The following is a 19209-nucleotide window of genomic DNA, read 5'->3' on the forward strand; positions in this document are numbered from 1 at the left end:
TTTTCCATTCCCTTGGGGTCCATTGGGGCCATGTGAGGTGCATAGGATTCGTGCAATGGCCCTAGTAGCCATAATGTTTTCCTTATAAGCTTATTATTTGGGCCTTCTTCTCTTGCTCCTTTAGTATGATAAATGGTCTCCCATACTCATCAAATTCCAATGCCATCCCTACAAATAGTAACAAAATGTAGCACAAAGATTAAATCCTAAACATACAAGCTCGGCTGCAAAAAACCAATCGATTTTGAACCATAGACCTGAGGTGCTTGTACTCCTGTATGTGTGAAGGCTAAATGTGTGGTGGAATTTCATTGAAGTTAAAATTGAAACTTACCTTGCGGCCATTAATGGACTGAATATTTGATGGTAGAATTCAATATTGGGTCTGCTAGTTGTAAAACAATAGTTCACATCTCTCTAAGATGTCATTTTCCTACCCTATGAAAAGTTTATGGTTGGCCGGGGTATTGTAAAGAAAAATTAAAGCTTAAATTTTTAAAAGTGTTAAAATTTTCCAATGTGAAAAGCAATAGATAGAATATTTTATTTTCACTTACATCCAATTTTAGTTGTATTTGAGAAAATAAGATGATTTTACATGTTTTTGGTTTTGATATTAGGTGGTATTTATTATAATAATAAAAATAATAATAATCTAAGGTTACAGTTTTATGTAATGATTTTTCTATTAAAGTTTATGGAGGAAAAATGTGAGATGTTGGAAGGAAATAGGTGTGTTTAACTTGGCTGTATTGAAAACATTTAGGTGTCCTTGCATATTAGGTGGGTGCAAAAGAAATAGGGTATGTAGTAGATGGATTTAATAGTTAAAAAAAAGTGTTAGTTCTTAAAATTCATATGTAAAATTTGGAAGGAGTAGGATACACATGCTTCTTTAGGTTAAATATATTCAAATTGTTACACGAATGGGGTTGTAAGACCCCATGTTTTCGTCTTGAGAAAATGGATTTCTCTCCTAGTCACTCGCATAGTTTAGGTTTTTATAAGTAAAGTAGGTGATTTTCCTTAAGATATGAACATTTAATTTTAATGAATGTGATAATGTGGTTTCAACGAGACACTAAAAGAGGGAATGATCTTGCACATTTGGGATGCTAGTGTTATGTTTTTCTTCTGGCATGAGTGCATGCCTAAGAAGACTCTAACAAAACTTGAAGAGTTTTAATAGTTAGAGATGTTGGAGGGTTGTTGTCTCAATTATAGGTTTAGGAAAGCAATTTAAGCACCATGATAAGTTGTGAAGAAAACTTAAGACATTTGACAAGCTACATGAAGGAAACTTGGTAGTGGTACTAAGTGAATATTCCTTAATCAAATTTCATACCCTCTCCTTGGCACTACCACTTTGCAAGAAGAAGAAGGAATGTGAAATAGATGTGCAACCCATTAAATAAGTTGGGAATGTTGTTGCAACATATATAGATGTTCATGTCATGTTGCAAAAGGAGGTGTGGTCCCACTCCCATTTTTGATAATCTGTCAACCTTTGAGTTTAATTCCCTGTGAATGAGATAAAATTATATAACCCTAAAGATTCTAATAATCTCCATAATTGTAATAATCCTTTGATCCAATAAAGAAGTCTATAAGGAAGTATAACCTTTCATCTAATTTATAATAGCATTTCAATCCCCTATCACTTCTAAGTTTAGATTATTGAATTGACACAATTAAAATGACTAACATAAATGATTAGCTCATATTATTGGTCCTTGTTAGGTAGTCATATTTTTGTTCCTAGAATAAATTAGTAATTCAAGTTAGTATTTTTTAGTAATATTACTTATTAGATAGTCGTATATTTTAACTTGGTACTAAATTAGCAATTTATTTTAGTTGTTTTTAGTTGGTTCTCTTAATATTGCTAAATTTCTAAGTTTTAACCTTGTAGAGAAATTACCTGCATACGAATTCTAAAAATAAAAAATAAACAAGGTGAGAACATAAAAAATAAAATAGATATTGGTGAGCACTAGTATTGCAGCAATAATGCTGCAACTCCTGGGCTGCCTACTTTACTCTTATCAACTCGGTAGTTCGTAACAAACTTGGAAGCGATGGTGCTATATGCACAAGTACTAGTTCTTACTACAGGCTGTCACTTGGTCAGCTGGCGCAAGATCACTAGGAGCTCAAGCCAACTTCTATGGATTCCAGAAGAAGCTCTATATGTGATGGAAGAAAGGAAATCTTACTCTATAGAGGCTATTCTACTTGTAGAAAGGAAAAGAAGACTGAAATGTAAAGTAAACCTAGAAAGCCCTACTTAACCAACTAATCCTACTTTTACAGAAAGAAAGATGAAAACAATGAAATGAATGCCATTACCTACTGAGGAAGTAAACAACATCTACTCAAGCTATTTCTAGAAGTAAATGAGCAACAAACATCTTTTTGGATTTTTATGTATTTTTATGTGAAATTGTCATGCATGAAATTTATTTGTCTGTGAATGTGGCAATGATTAGATGGCGATGGAGGGCGGTTTCAGGACTTGAGAGGATGTAGGAAGGTGTGGATGGGTCCTAGGGGGTCTCAGATGGCCTTCTGGAGGCTTTTCCTGTAATCAAGCTTCAAAAGGAAGCCTACAGGAAAATCTACAGGAGGTTGTAGGGGATCTATAGGAGGTCTACAGGAGGATGCCGAGAGTAGTTTTGGAGGTTTTGAAGGTGTGAGAGTGGGTGGAAAGGGTAGCTGAAGGCTGGGATGATGTGTTAAGGTGTCTAGGGGTCACCAAGGATTGATAGGAGAGGAAAAGACGGTCAAGAGAGAGAAAGAAATCCTATGGAAAAACGGAGAAAACTGAGGTAGATTTGTGGTGAAATTTAGGTGACATGTAGGGCATAGATCAGGGAGAGAAGGTGATGGCTGGTAGGCTGACTTGCTATGAGAAGAGATTTGCTACAAAAGGACCTGAAAATCAAACAAGGAGATCAAGCAAGGAAGGAAACTAAGTACATCAAAAAATAGAATTTTGCATCAAGCTAATCTAGATTATCAGCTATGGAAAGAAATGCTGAAAAATGCTATAATGAGAGAAAGCATGGAAGGAAACTTATTGCAAGACAGAAATGAGCATGGTGAAAGAGATCTAAAGTAAAGCATTAACCTTCTAACAAACTGCAACACTAGAAATCCTATGGAGAAGGCAAATCTAGGTTTTCTGTGGCAACAAGAGGGTCTTGGCCTCAGTTCATGGTCCCAAGGGAAGGAAAGGAGGCCAAGGCTCTATTGATGGCCCTTCTGTATCTTCTTTCTATCACTATTCAACCTGCTATAGAAAACTCAAATGGAAACAACCTTCTAAATCACCAAAAGCAACCTATTCTTAACCAAGAAAGAGATTTATCTAACAGCAACTAATCCATAAACTGAAACAAAGCATATAAATACAAACAAGAGGAGTTTGGGTGCTTGGAGTGGGACTGAACCCAGGATATTTAGCTCTTTGAGGTAACTCACTGCTAGCTCAAAAAGGATCTCATCTTTATTCTCAAAATAATAATAGGATTACATGAAACTGTCAATAAAAGTAAGATCGAAGTTGAGCAGAGCAAAGCTGCAACAAAAATTCAACAAAAATTCGACCAACTCCATAATGAGGCCCTAGGATTTTCTACTTATACAAATGAAGCTCCCAACATCTTCCTTAAAATCAAGGGGGCTTGGCTCCCAAGACTCGAGATAAACATAAGTTATCCTCCACTTGCTCGGCTGCCTCCTAGTGCATTGATTTGGCTTTTTGCGCTCCGAGCTGCATGAAGGAGAATTTGAAGTCGGGGAGTACTAAATGAGGGGGATTCCATCCTATACATCCTCTCCTTTGTCCACTTCGAATTATTGCTGCCAATTGTCTATTAAATCTTTGACTTTGTTTTCAAAATTCAACAAAAATCCGCATTAAACATATATTAGACCTCATGGCATCATAACCAACCCAATTCACTCCATAAGCATAAATATAATAAAAAAACATGCGACAAGATAAGAGAATGGTTGATTAAACTATTTTAGGAGGCAAAATGAGCCCATATAATTACCTGTTTCTGGGGCTCATCATCACCCCCCTACTGAAGGTGTTGCTCATCCTCTGAGCAACTTAGTCCATCTCATCATCTTGGATGGCCCTAGTGGCCTCACTAACATCCCATGCTTTTGATGTGATATCCTCTTCTTTGTCATGGAATCTTGCCTTTCTGTCTACGTCTTCCCACTATTGTTGCTCTTCTTCCTCTTTTCTGCCTTCTAGCATGCCTAGCCGCAGTGGGGGACCCAATTTGAGGCCAATCCAATTGACCTTGAAATTCTGCATAGAGCGCTTGTACATTGGCACTCTTCTTAATGCCTCCTTCATCCTTGTTGGGGAGTGATACTCCCTCATATGAAAATTGTGTGGTAAGGTATTCCACCTCTTCATACAAGCATGAATACAATCATCCCCAAGTAATCTTTCCATATCCTCAAAATGTGCAATGGCTTGAGCTTGATCACTTATATATCTAGGGGAAATTTGAGGATTATTTGCAAGCAGCTGGTGTGTGTTGATGAAAGCCATGGGATCTGATGGCTCAGCTCTGATCATTAAGGGCTCATTCTACTCCTTTATCATCAACTTTCTTATTTTTGTTGCCCTTCACTCCTCATGATTCATCCATGATGCCATCGCCATTAGTTGCAGGTCCCTTATCCTAGCATTTGGGTCCCACACATTCATGTCTGTGAGGGCCATGTTATGGAGATAGAATTTTACTATTTTTGCCTTGTCTTCTGATGAGGTTTGGTCACACAGGTCCATAAATTGTCTGTAATCTTGAAAAGGCATTGTGCCTCTCTGTGCCAAAGTCTTTATCTAAAACTGCAGCCATTTGGTCCTTGAGGTATAATCCATATGATTTTGCTGGTGTTCTACATTGCAGTGCCTCCATGGACCAACTGGCCATGCATGCCAATTGTGTCTCTTTTTCTTGCAGCTGTCTTCTTAGCAACTCATTTTCTATTTCAAGGTGAGTTCTTGTGATTGCTTCTCTATGTTTGACAACACTTAATTCCCTGCCCATTTCCCTGAGTTGATTCTCCATATGGCCAATATCCTCAAATCTCTTGGATTTAGCGATTTGCATCCACCTATGGCTCCTTATCCTCAAATCTCAAAGAAAAGTGGGACTGCAAATTTCTGTGGAATGATTCTTCCCCCTCAAGAAGATTGTAGTAAGAGCCAAAACTAGGCTAGGGGTCAGGTTCTTGTGCCTCTGTTTCTTCCTCCTTCCCCTATGGTGGTCCTTCTATCCTTCTTTCAAGTTTTTCAGTCTCCTGCAGTCTTGACAGGGTCTCCTATAGAACAGTCTGTGCTTCCTGTAGAATTGTTTTTGAGTCCTATAGTTCTACTTTTTCCTTCCATGTGGGAGATCTAGGAGTCCCCCTTTCATAAGTGACAGGTGCCTTGAAGGGGATTCCTTCCTTTGGGTAGAGGGTGAATCTTCAATAACAATGGGCACTTTAGAAGAAGGCTAGGGTTTCCCTTGTTTCATCCTTGTGCTCTTCCTAGCCCTGAAATACATTGAGGTCTGCCTTTTCCTCTTTTGTTCTGGTTTAATTGGGGTGCCAAGGATAGTAAGAGCAGCTGCTGCCTCTCTTTCTAGGGTCTCAGGAGATACCTCTGTCTTTTCTGCCCCTTTTTCTCCTCCTTATGTCTTTTTCTCTGTCTCTGTTGGTTTTGTTTCTTCCTGTTTTGTTTTGGTTTCTTCCTTCTTCCCTTCTTGTTCCTCAGTTTCTTCCCCTTTTCCCCCTTGCTACTCTTCCTCCTCACTATGAGAAGGACTGAGATCATATGTGAGGGCCTTTATGTCATCCTCTGCGGTCATGTTTCGGAAAATTTCCCATGCTATTGGGATTGTGAAGGTATGGAGGGCTTCTTTCACTAACATTTTAATTAACCCATGTTGAGCCAGCTAATCTGGACCTCCTGCCTTCAACTTAATGCTGGAGTCTATGAGGGACTGCAGGACAAAATAGGGGATGTTGAGTTTCTGGGGTGCTGGAGTGTCCATGCCATATCTCAGCTCATGGAGAAGTCTAAAATGGTATCCATAAACTATGCTATACCTCCCTTCACAAGAAATATATTTGATGATTTGGTAACTGACCTCATCCCAAGGGTAAGGTATGCTTGTCCTTCTAATGCCATTTTTGTCTTCTATAGGATGTTCATTGTTTTGGAAGAAGTTTCTCTTGGTAGACTATCCAATTGGCTTTTCATCTTTGCTCCAAGGTAATCCAAGAGGAAGGGTGGTAACCCTACTGATAAATTCTAGGGTGAATTCCATGGAAAGACCTGTAAAATTAATACGGGCATGGGTCCTTGAGTGAGGGATTAAAGAAAGGGCAAACTCCTGAGCCACTTCTTCATCAAACCCTCGAAATTTCTCAAAAAATGGCATCCAATTTGCTCTGGTGAATATGGCTACTACTTGGGGGTGTTCATGGAGCCTGCTTGAATTTCTAGGCTCCTTCCTCATGAATCCCCCTGTCATTTTTCTTATACCCCTTTTTGAACACCAACTGATGGAGACAAGAATTTTGTAGAAAATAGGAAAACAGAGAAAAACTGTGTTTTTTTTTCTTAAGAAAACAGGCAGATTTTTTTTATGTAATTCATCTTCTTCTACAGACTAAATTCCTACTTAAAATTATATCATTCCTTGCACATATTGATAATCAAGGTGGGTATGCATAGAGCCTACCTCCTCAAGCTAGAAATTGAGCAAAAACCCCATGTTTTCTCCTTAAAAATAGCTTACTGCCCCTCCTGTAGAACTGCCTATAGGTGCTCTTGTAGAATCTGTAAGTGCTTCTGTACAATGTCGATAGTAGGAGGGATGAAAGAGATGGAGAACGATGGTTTCGAGGCTGTGGTGCTGACAAAGAGCTTGCTGCAGCTAAGTGGATGAGGATAGATTGAAAGAAAAGGTGGTGAAGGAGTAATGTACGTTGCCATATTTGGATCGTTGGTCCCCACTTGCCTTGTCATCATGGTTTCTTCCCGAAATCACCTCCCATCATTGCATCAGAGTTTGCATACCCTCCACTGCCTGTCCTTGGGATCTTTCTCTAAGTTTGACTACATGCACGTGTGGTGACACCTCCGAATGAGTGAAGTCAACTGGATGAGGGTGGCCAGTTAACTGGACACCCTTTCTCATTCAACCCTAACCATCTCATTCGCTTATGCATATCTTTCAATTACACAAATGCAACAGATGAGAAAGTTAGTCACTTACTTTGGAGTCAAATGTATGTGTTGTGAGGTACTTTGGTTCCTTTTGTTGCCACATGCTTGTATTTCCTTTGTTGCATGCCTGTATTTCCTTTACTGAATGTTCTCTGCTTTTTGATGTGTGGCTGTTTGTTTTGTGCAGGTATCCTCTAGCTGCATCTAGCTTCAGATATCTCCTTCAATCCCATGGTTGCACTTCTTTTGCTGTTGTGGCTTGATTTTAATGGGATCAGTTGTTACAGGAATTCCTAAAGGAGATCATGTAGCTGCTTCTCCCTTTAAAATTTTAGCTGATTTTTTTTGTGCTGGGGGCTGTGATGATGATGGAAATGGAGAGGTACTTGGTAAGCTACAGGTGAGATTTGAGGTGCTGCTCCCTTTATTTTTTTGTTTTTTTTCTAAAAACCGGTTTCTGTGTTTTTTCAACAAGAAGGAAAAAAATGATGATGGTGAAGTGATGCAGGTGTGGGATGGATGGCAAGGAGGGTGGATAGTTGTAGGAGGGTCTAAATGCTCTTTATGAAGCTTCCCAGCCCCTCAAACTACTTTCTGGAACCATTTCTAGCTCTCTGTGATTTCTACAGGAGCCTCCTGTAGAAAACACAGGGCCTTCTGTAGAACACACAGTTTCCAGAAAAAAAACAAAATGGGGTGGAAGAAAGGTTAGAAATGATGGAGAAGAGTGTGGAGGAAATGAAACAAGCTTTGTGGCATCTTCTCTTGCTCCCTATGGTCCTCTTGCAACCTGCAATGCACATTAAAATTCAATTTTCTTCTTCTTCTTTTCTCTGGTTTTTTTTTTTCTTTTTGAAAGACAGCTATGGTGCGTCAAGGAGGTTTTCACCCTGATTGCTTGCCCTGGGTTCCTCCAAGGGAGATTTTCACCCAGGGATCTTATTCTTTCTTCTTCTTTCTTTTTTTTCATCACTGGGCCGCCTCGGAAGAGGTTTTCAACCCAATGATGGGAGTCAAGCGCCTCATAGAGGTTTTCACTTGAGTCCTTATTATTTTTCCTTTTTCTCTTCAGTGAGTGGGTGAAGTGGAGGCTAAGACATGCTCCACTACCATCATTGTATTATTTAGATCTTCAATGAACTCTTGCTTGGAGAGGGCTTCTTGTAAATTTTCAACCTATGTCCATTGACAAGCATGGGGATGGCTTCCTCATCAATGGTTCTGATCAGAACTGAACCATTGTCATTGCATTTTTCCACAGTGTAGGGTCCCAGCCATCTTGTCCTCAGCTTGCCTTTGAAGTCTTTATACCTTGAGTCATAGAGCAGTGCCCAATCTCCCTCTTGGAATTGCTTCTCCTTGATATTTTTGTCATGCCATATCTTCCTTTGAAGCTGAACTACCTCTATGTGGAGAAGGGCCTGCAATCTTTGTTCATCTAATCCATTGAGCTGGAGTAGTCTTCTCTTCTATGCATGGCTGAGATCTAGGTCCAGCTAAGCTGCCATCCTTAGTGTATTGTATTCAAATTTTATTAACAACAAATCCTTCTTCCCATAGATCATTTCATAGGTTGTGAACCCTGTGGTGGTCTTCCATGTTGTGTTGTAGGCCCAGGTGGCCTCAACTAATCTATCCACCCAATATTTTCTGCTGCTGCTCACTACCTTGGTCAGAATTCCTTCCAAAGCTCCGTTAATGACTTCCACCTGCCTATTGGCTTGTGGATGGTAAGGGGTGGAAGTCATGTGCTTGATTTTATGATGTGTGAGCAAGTATTCAATCAAATTGGAAGTGAACTGACTGCCTCGATCTATGACCAGTTCTCTTGGATATCCGAACTTATAAAATATGTTTTCTCTCAAAAACTCAACTAATTTTTCCTCTATTGCTACTTTGATTCCTTTTGTTTCTACCCACTTTTTCAGATAATCGGTGCACACAATGATGCATTGCTTCTGTTTTGAAGGAGGGTTGATAGGACCCACAAAGTCCATGCCCCACTTCTCAAATGGCTCAAAGGTCACTTGAGGTTGCATGGGCATCTCATCCTTTGTAGTAGGTTTCCCCATCCTTTGACACCGATCACATTGGCTGGTGTATCTCCTCACATCTTGATGAAGAGTGGGACAATAGTAGCCTTCTTGCAATATTTTGAAGGCATTCCTCTTTGCTGCAAAATGGCCTCCACAAGGCCCATCACGATGGGTCAGGAGAATGTCAAAAACTTCCTCCTCCCTGACACATCTTCTCAAGATCTAATCTGGGCCAAGTTTGAAGATATTTCCCCCAATCCAGGTGAAAGGAGTGCTTTTCCTCACGATCTTGCTCTTCTCCTTTGAGGACAGGTGTGGTGGAAATTGTGCTGAAACCAAGTAGTTTACTATATCAGCAAACCATGGAGAGAGTACTGAGATAGAAAACAGGTGTTCATCTAGCATTTGATCATCCACCATTCCTTCTTCACCTATAGGCAAATTTACTCTAGACAAAAAGTCAGCAACAACATTTTCTTTACCAGGTTTATCAACAATGGTCAAATCAAACTACTGCAGTAAAAGCAACCATCTAATAATGTGAGCATTTACATCTGATTTGTTCATTAAATATCTAATTGCAGCATGATCAGTGTGCACAAAGGTTTGATAGCTTGTGATATAATGCCTGAATTTGTTTAAGGAATGCACCACAGCTAGGAGTTCCTTCTCGGTGACCGCGTAATTTAACTTAGCCTTTGAAATTTTTTTGCTTATAAAGTATATGGCATAAGGTAACTTTTCATAAATTTGTCCTAAGGCTGCTCTTATTGCTTTGTTCGAGACATCTGTGTGAATGTGGAAAGGTAGGGCCCAATTTGGGCCTCTCAAAATTGGGGCAGTCACAAGTTTGATTTTCAAGGTATCTAGGGCTTCTTCACAATTTTCAGACCATATAAATTTGACATCTTTTCCTAAAAGACCAAACAACAGAGAGGCTAACTTACTGAAATCTTTAATGAATCTTCTATAATATCTAGCTAAGCCTAGGAAAATTTTGACATCTCTCACCTTTTGAGGAGGTGGGACCCTTTGGATGATGGCAACTTTGTTGGGGTCCACCTACAGTCCTTGTTGAGATATTGCATGACCTAGCACGGTTCCTTCAGTCATCAAAAATTCACATTTTTCCAGACTGAGGGACAGGTTCATTTCAATACACTTGTCCAAGGCTTTTCCTAGGTTAGATAAAGCTTCTTGGAAGTTAGAACCATAAGGAGTAAAATCATCCATATATATTTCCACTACGTCATGAACCAGTTCAAAAAATATACTCAATACTGTTTTCTGGAAAGTGGCTGGAGTGTTGCACAAACCAAAAGGAAGGACCCGGTATGGAAAGGTACCCCAAGGACAAGTAAAAGTGGTCTTATCTTGGTCTCCTGGGCTGATTTTAATATGATTTTACCCGCTAAACCCATCTAGGAAGGAGAAAAACATTTTCCCCGCTAGACCATCTAACACATGATCTATAGAAGGCAAAGGAAAATGGTCCTTTTTAGTGGCTTTGTTCAATTCCTGATAATCAACACAGATTCTCCTCTTACCATTTTTCTTTGGCACTAGCACCAAAGGAGAGATCCATTCAATGTCAGAGATGGGGTAGATGAATCCTGCATCAAGTAAATTTTGCAATTCTTCCTTAACAATGTCTTTAAAGGCTGGATTCATCCTCCTTTGAGGCTACCTAACTTGTTTGTAATCTTCCTTGATGTATATATGATGAGTACATACTGAAGGGTGCACTCCCTTCATCTCCTTATAACTCTAAGTGAAGGCATCTAAATGTTTCCTCAATAAGCTACACATCTCCTTTTCCTGGGAGGTGGAAAGGGATTGATTGATTTTCAAGGTTCTTTATGGGCCGAACTGTATATTCTTAACATGGAGAGAGGTCGGGTCAGCCACACAAAGATTAGTTAAGGGATTGTCTTGGGTTTCTTTCACTATATCTTCTAATGGTAGGGCAGTGGTGGGTGGATCTCAAATTAAATTTTTAATGATATCATCCTCATCTTGTTGTTTTCTCCCCATGGCGGTTTCTAATGTACAAAGTGGTGCAGAATAGACTTCATCCTCATCCTCCTCCTCCAACCAGAGAGGTAGATCATGTTCTAGCAAGGGTTGGGTAAGAGGGTATAGGATTAACTATTTGGACATATGCCCATTCTTGATGGTCATGTTCCCTGCCTGATAGTTGATGTAGGCATCAATAGTAGCCAACCACGGTCATCCCAGGATGAGATGATACCCAGTGAGCTTTTCCTTCGGCTGGAGAACTAAGAAATCAGTAGGGTACTCCCAAGAATCAATGGAGACCATCACATCTTCCACAACCCCTTTAGGGGTCATGGTGGAGCAGTCTGCTAGCTACAGTATTGTCGTGGTCTTCCTCAAGGAGCCCTGGAGGTTAAGTTTGAGCATGGTGTCCTTTGTTATCACATTAATGGTAGCTCCCAGATCAATCAAGGTATGAGGGATCATGGTGGCATTGATGTGGACATCAACTACCAGGCTTCGAGGGTCCAAATATTTTGGACAGATTACCTGCCCCAACATTAGGTCAGACAATTGTCCTATGACATTGATGGTTGGGGCATCTCTCTTGCGTTTTCCTGGATGCCTAAAGCACTTCTCTTTGATCAGCCTATTGTATAGAGGCACATCTTTTATGGCTTGGAGAAGAAGGTATCTTCATGCATAACTGTTTCAATTCTCCTACAAGTTCAGTTTCTTCTGGGGTAGGCCGTGTTGTCCTAGATAGTCTCTCAGGAAAGGGTGGAATTGCTTTAGGTTCAATTTCCTCTTTATCTTCCTCAACCTCCCTAGGGGGAGGCTGATTACCTGGGAGAACCTTCCCAGATCGTAGGTTAATCTCCTAAATCTCCACAGCATAAGTCAGGCATGATGGTTCCCCACTATATACCTGCTGAGCCTATCTGTTGTTTGGGTTTGGGTTCGGCTCAGCAGGCATTTTGGGTTGCCTTTGTTATAGACAATTTTGTGCCTTGCAGCATCAGGCATGAATTGTCAATAATCCAAGGGATCCAAAGTCCCTAAACATGATGTTCCTACCCCTAGAGGAACAAGGTCAGCAAACCAACAGCTCTCAGATCAGTTCTCCACCTAAAAACACTCAAAAACAAGCAATCCTGAAATCAAAGCAGGTGCTCCACTAGGCTTCTGCGCTGAAACTCAACTCCTCCATGGTGTACCTGCATTGCAAAGCAGATAGAACAAAGGCCACCTGCACTAAGCGAGATGGGACAAGTGGCACACTGAGTCATTGCTCTGGAATCTTCCAAAAATGACACTTGGATCAGGGATTTCGCCTTGTGATGAGTCATAGGCTCGGTTTCTCCAAGTGGAAGCAAGGTTCTACAAGTGGACTCAAGAACTGAAGATCAACTGAAGAGAGAGAGGACACAAGGCAGCTACACATCAGTTGCAAGCTGACTCATCCTTTCTCAATTCATCTATATATTGAGCTCTTTCCTATGAGCTCAAGAGGCTGGAATTTTGTGCAAAGTAATGATATGCTGTTGGTTTCACTATAGAACTATTGGGTGATTGCTTGAAGGAGGTGAAGAGGAGAAATTCTTTCTGCTGGGAGGTGTTGCTGGATTGGGGCCTTCAATGGTTGTAACACTCTCAGAACTTTACTTCTTCTATTAATAAAAGCTATTGAGGTTCTTCTATATACATTTGTTTCAATGATGTGTTGTGATAATTGTATATTTGATTTATGCTAATCCTTGAATCAGTTATGATTGCATGCTTCTTGTAGTTTCCTTCTTTGTTATTTTACAGGATCTCATTGTAGCTGGGCCAGTAAAAGAGCAAGGAGCTGGGAGCAAGCAAGCAAAGAGAAGAGTTTGGATTCGACATTAAGCGCAAGGCAACGGTTAGTGCATTTCTTCATTCTCTCTTTCTTTCATAAAGAAGTAAACCTTAAGTAGTTTTCTTTACAGTTGTTGCTGAGGTACTATCACCCTTAGAGTGGGATAGGGTCATCTGAATCAGATACTTTTCCCTACAACAGCCTTGGTGGAGAAGGAGGAAATGGTTTTGGTTGATCAGGTGGTGGAGGCAAAAGAGTAGGAGGAGAGTTGTACTGGGGCCTCCACCCCTGTTGATATGCATTCCACTGAGTTTGTGGCTGAGCATAGGATTGAAATGAATGAGCGGCTGGTTGGGCATGATATTGAGATGGATAGGACCAAGGAGGAGGCATGGACCAGTAAGGATAGGTAGGAGGGCCCCAAGAAGGTATGGAAGTGACTTGGTTGGGGTTGTAATATGCTTGAGATGTCCCTTGCATCCCCTGCTAGTATGGTCTAGGTCCATGCGGCCTCCTTTGGCTCATGAAATAGAGTGGTTCAGTGGCTCCTTCAGCCCCTTGGTATACAACTTCAAGTCTGGGCAAGGAAGGGCACTTATCCATAGAATGATCCTCTTCACAAACTGAACAAACCTCTATAGAGTTCAATGTACATTCGTTCCTAGGATGCCTCATAGTGCACCTAGGACAAAAAATGGCCAAAGCCCTCTCTGCTTCCTCTTGTTTCCTTTTGATATGTAAGGTATCCATTTGCATGGAAAGAGTCTATAGCATCTCACTCTTGAAGTCTTCCAGCATGTTTACAAGTTCATCTTTGATGGATGAATTGGATGAGGAGGTACTGGCTATGGGTTGACTCCCCCTACCTCTCTTTCTGGCTGCTCTAGAATGGTTTCTAAAAACAATATTTATCTCCTCATAAGGTAGTTGGAAGATGTCTCCCCCAGCCATTAAATGGAGGGTGTCTAGAAGCTCTTCCAGAATTCCCCTGATCGAGACCAAATTTAGAGATTCAGGGTCAAGTGTGCACCTGTCCCTTTTGTAACTGAGCTGGAACCTCTCTTCATAATCTTCCAAGGATTCATCACTTCCCATGGTCATTCGAAAGATTTCTTCCTTGGTATATTTTGACCCATAGTAGTCTCAATATTTGTTATTAAAGGTCTGCTGCATTTGAGCCCAAGCTGTGATGCTATTGCCAGGTAACCCCATGAACCAGCGCAATGCTGCATCCTTGAGAGTAGAAGGAAATAGTTTAAACTTTTGCTCATCTTCCACATAGTCATAGGTTCAACAGATGACAACAAACTCAAACAAGAAGGTGTCAGGATCTTCTGTGGTCAAACCATGGAAGTGAGGTAGGGCTGAGGGACTTATATTCTTCATTTTGGTGTCCCCATTGGTCTCCCAGATGGGAAAGGTACCCTATATTCTTTCTCCATTCCCCCTAGAATTTATGTTTTCAGCCATTGTCTCAGGAGGAATGTTTTCTTCTTCTTCTTTCCCTATAGGCTCTTCAAGTATCTCTGGTTGTTCACCTAAAGGTTCTTCCTGATCACTGCCACCGAAGAAGAGAGAAGGTTGGCCATGTGATGTAGTGGGGGTGTTGTGCAAGAATTTTCCTAAGTTATATCTATTCCTACGAAGCATGAAAAGAAATATTTTGGTTGGTTTTTTCTTTTTCACTGATTGTACCTACAAAATTGAAATTGATTGAACAAACAAATTGAAACTAACTGAAATGAACTTGCTGAAATGAAATGAAGAACTGAAAGCAAGGAAATGACTAATCTACTTTTATTGAAATGAAGTTGTTGAAATGAAATTTGCAGAATTGAAAATCAAAGCAAATGAAATGCAGAACTGAAAGCAAGGAAAGGACTAATCTACTTTTGCTGAAATGGAAGTTGCGGAATTGAAAAGGAAAGCAAGGAAATGTAGAAAATGAAAGAAACAACTACTCTACTTTTGCTGAAATAAACTACTTAGCAGAATGTTGCGATAGAAAATAGAAGAAAGCAATAATCACAAAATACTTTGACGTCTCCCTGGCAATGACACCAAAAAGTGGTGAGCACCAGTACTGCAGCAATATGCTGCAACTCCTGGGCTACATACTTTACTCTTATCAGCCCGATCATTCGTAACAAACTTGGAAGTGATGGTGTTGTATGCACAAGTACTAGTTCTTACTGCAGGCTGTCACTTGGTCAACTGGCACAAGATCAATAGGAGCTCATGCCAACTTCTATGGATTCCAAAAGAAGCTCTATATGTGATGGAAGAAAGGAAAGCTTACTCTACAGAGGCTATTCTACTTGTAGAAAGGAAAATAAGACTGAAATGTAAAGTAAACCTAGCAAACCCTACTTAACCAACTAATCCTACTTTTGCAGAAAGAAAGATAAAAACCATGAAATTAATGCCATTACCTACTCAGGAAGTAAACAACATCTACTCAAGCTATTTCTAGAAGTAAATGAGAAAAAACATCTTTTTGGATTTTTATGTACTTTTATGTGAAATTGTCATGCATGTAATTTATTTGTCTGTGAATGTGGCAACGATTAGGTGGTGATGGAGGGTGGTTTCAGGACATGAGAGGATGTAGGAAGGTGTGGATGGGTCCTAGGTGGTCTCAAGTGTCCTTTTGGAGGATTTTCCCACAATTGGGCTTCAAAAGAAAGCCTATAGGAAAATCCACAGGAGGCTGTACAGGATCTACAGGAGGTCTACAACAGGTGTACAGCAGGTCTACAGGAGGATGCCAAGAGAAGTTTTGGAGGTTTTAAAGGTTTGAGAGTGGGTGGAAAGGGTAGTTGAAGGGTGGGATGATGTGTTAAGGTGCCTAGGAGTCACCAAGGATTTCTAGGAGAGGAAAAGATGGACGGGAGAGAGAAAGAAAACCTATGGAAAAACGGAGAAAACTAAGGAAAATTTGTGGTGAACTTTGGGTGACCTGTAGGGCATAGTTCAGGGAGAGAAGGTGATGGCTGGTAGGCTAACTTGCTGTGAGAAGAGATTTGCTGCAAAAGGACCTGAAAATCAAACAAGGAGATCAAGCAAGCAAGGAAACTAAGTACATCAAAAAACAAAATTTTGCATCAAGCTAATCTAGATTATGAGCTATGGAAGGAAATGCTGAAAAATGTTATAATGCGAGAAAGAAAGGAAGGAAACTTATTGAAATATATAAATGAGCATGGTGAAAGAGATCTCAAGCAAAGCATTAACCTTCTAACAAACTACAACACTAGAATTCCTATGGAGAAGGCAAATCTGTGTTTTTTGTGGCAGCAAGAGGGTCTTGGCCTCAGTTCATGGTCCCAAGGGAAGGAAAGGAGGCCAAGGCTCTATTGATGGCCTTTTTGTATCTTCTTTCTATCACTGTTCAACCTGCTATAGAAAACTCAAATGGAAACAACCTTCTAAATCACCAAAAGCAACCTATTCTTAACCAAGAAAGAGATTTATCTAAGAGCAACTAATGCATAAACTGAAACAAAGCATATAAATACAAACAAGAGGAGCTTGGATAGTTGGATTGGGCCCTAACCTAAGAGCTTCAACCCTCTGAGGTAACTTAGTGCTATCTCAAAAAGGATCTCATCTTTATTCTCAAAATTATAATAGGATTGCATGAAACTGTCAATAAGAGTAAGCTCGAAGTTGAGCAGAGCAAAGCTGCAACAAAAATTCAACAAAAATTTGACCAACTCCCTAATGAGGCCCTATGCCTTTCTATTTATACAAATGAATCTCCCAACATCTTCCTTAAAATCAGGGAGGCTTGGCTCCCAAAACGCAAGATAAACATAAGTTATCGTCCACTTGCTCGGCAGCCTCCTAGTGCATTGATTTGGATGTTTGTGCTCCGAGCTGCATGAACGTGAATTCGAAGTGGGGGAGTACTAAATGAGGGGGATTCCATACTATAAATCCTCTCATTTTTCCACTTCGAATTATTGCTACCAATTGTCTATTAAATCTTTGACTTTGTCTTGAAAATTCAATAAAAATTTGCATTAAACACATATTAGACCTCATGGCATCATAACCAACCCAACTCACTCCATAAGCATAAATATAATCAAAAAACATGCAATAAGCTAAGAGAATGGTTGGTTAAACTATGTTAGGAGGCAAATTAAGCCCATATAATTACCCATTTATGGGGCTTATCAGATATACATAGAGATTTCCCTTGGATCGTAAAACCGGGACTACTAGATTGATTTTTCATTATGTTCCTTTCAAAGTTACAATACATATATATACATGCCGAAGCATTCATAAAACTCGATCCATTAACCTCGGATTAGAACATAACTTTAGTTCCCTTGTGTGTATCTACAAAATAATATGGGCAGAAAACCATCATGTCCAAAATCATGTGTGAAACCCATCCAAAAAACCATAGGTAGGTCCCCCCGTCTAATTTAGGGTCCAAAAAAAGTTTCTCATGGTGTTTCCCTAGATCCCTACAGGGGGCCTCTGACCCTCCTCACACATGTGACTAATCGTGGAAAGAATATAAAAAATAGCCAACACTATCCCACTTGTTATTTTCTTTTCCACACGTGGGGTCACAAGAGAGCTTAGTCATTGGTCTATCCATGCCACTCCCATTGTTCCTCTACATCAAGAAAACTTCTAAGTGCTCAAAGACTTTGTGAATGCATTTGAAACTTTCTTCAAAGTGTCCACCTTTATGAGAACAACTGTTTTTTCTCAACCATATCCCTCACAAAGTGATACTGAACATCAATTTGCTTTTTATTTGAATGATATGCAGGGTTAGTTGCCAAGAAGATTGCACTTTGGATGTCACATTCTAGCCTTATAGCTCATTGTACTAACCCCATACTTGAACACAATCTTTGCAACCAAACTAATTCCTTTCTTACATGAGTGGCTGCCATGTATTATGTGTCTATAGTTGAAAGTGCCATCATAGAGTGTCTCTTTCTCATCCAACTGATTTCTCCTTTAGATAGTTTAAACACATACCCACTTGTAGATCCTCTCTGATCCAGATCTCTAACCCATTCTACATCAACAAAGCCACAGATGTCCAAAACTCTGTCAAGACCTGGTCTTCCTTGCTAGCACAGGTCATAATCACTAGTGCCACCCAAATACCTGAAAATTGGCTTCACTATTGTCCAATTCTCCTTCCTTGGTTTTGACATAAACCTACTCAATACTCCCACTGCATGTTCAATGTCTGGTGTAGTACAAACCATTGCATACATCATGCTACCAACTGCACTTGCGTATGGAACATGGGAGATGTCCTCTTCGTCTTCTTTTGTCTTGGGACAATGTTCAATAGATAACCTTACACCTACAATAATAGGAAACTTCACCGGTTTACTCTCCTGCATATTAAACCTTTGTAGTATTGTCTCAACATAATTCCTCTAGTTTAAAAAAAGCTTCCTCTTTTCTAAATCTCGTTTCATTTCCATTCCAAAAATATAGTTTGCAGCACTAAGATCCTTCATGTCAAATTTGGAGGACAATTGAGTCTTCAAATCCTGGATAATTTCTTTGTCATTTCCAATTAGCAACATATCATCCACATACAAGACCAGATAAATAACACAATCACCAATTAATTCAAAATACACACAATGATCTTCTTTTCTTTTGGTGAATTCAAGCCCCCATATATATATGTATCAAATTTATGATACCACATCCTTGGTGATTGTTTTAACCTATACAGAGAATTTTTTAAGATGCATATGGGTTCTTTCTTTCCCTTAACTAGAAAGCCTTGAGATTGCTTCTTGAAGATCTCTTTTTCCATATTTATGTGAAGAAGTGATGTCTTCACATCCATTTGTTCTACCTCAAATTCAAAAGTAGCAACAACAATTAAAGTAATCTAATAAAAGCTACCTTGGCAACATGAGAAAGAAGATCACCAAAATAAATTCCTCACACCTCAGAATAACATTTTTCTACCAACCGAGATTTGTATTTCTCCACCTTGACTTATGCATTCATCTTCTTCTTAAACACCCATTTGCTTCCAATGGATTTCCTTCTAGCCGACAACTCCACCAGATCCAAAG

At 39.9% G+C, this 19209-nt stretch overlaps 1 pseudogene; it reads right to left on the minus strand.

Annotated features, from left to right (window-relative positions):
• Positions 1 to 19209, minus strand: part of LOC149259969 (large ribosomal subunit protein bL12m-like) — a 56428-nt pseudogene that overhangs the window by 2608 nt on the left and 34611 nt on the right.

The sequence above is a fragment of the Pinus tabuliformis genome, chromosome 6, assembly GCF_031772625.1.
Source record: "Pinus tabuliformis cultivar Carrire ecotype Pingquan chromosome 6, CPIR1, whole genome shotgun sequence".
NCBI lineage: Eukaryota > Viridiplantae > Streptophyta > Pinopsida > Pinales > Pinaceae > Pinus > Pinus tabuliformis.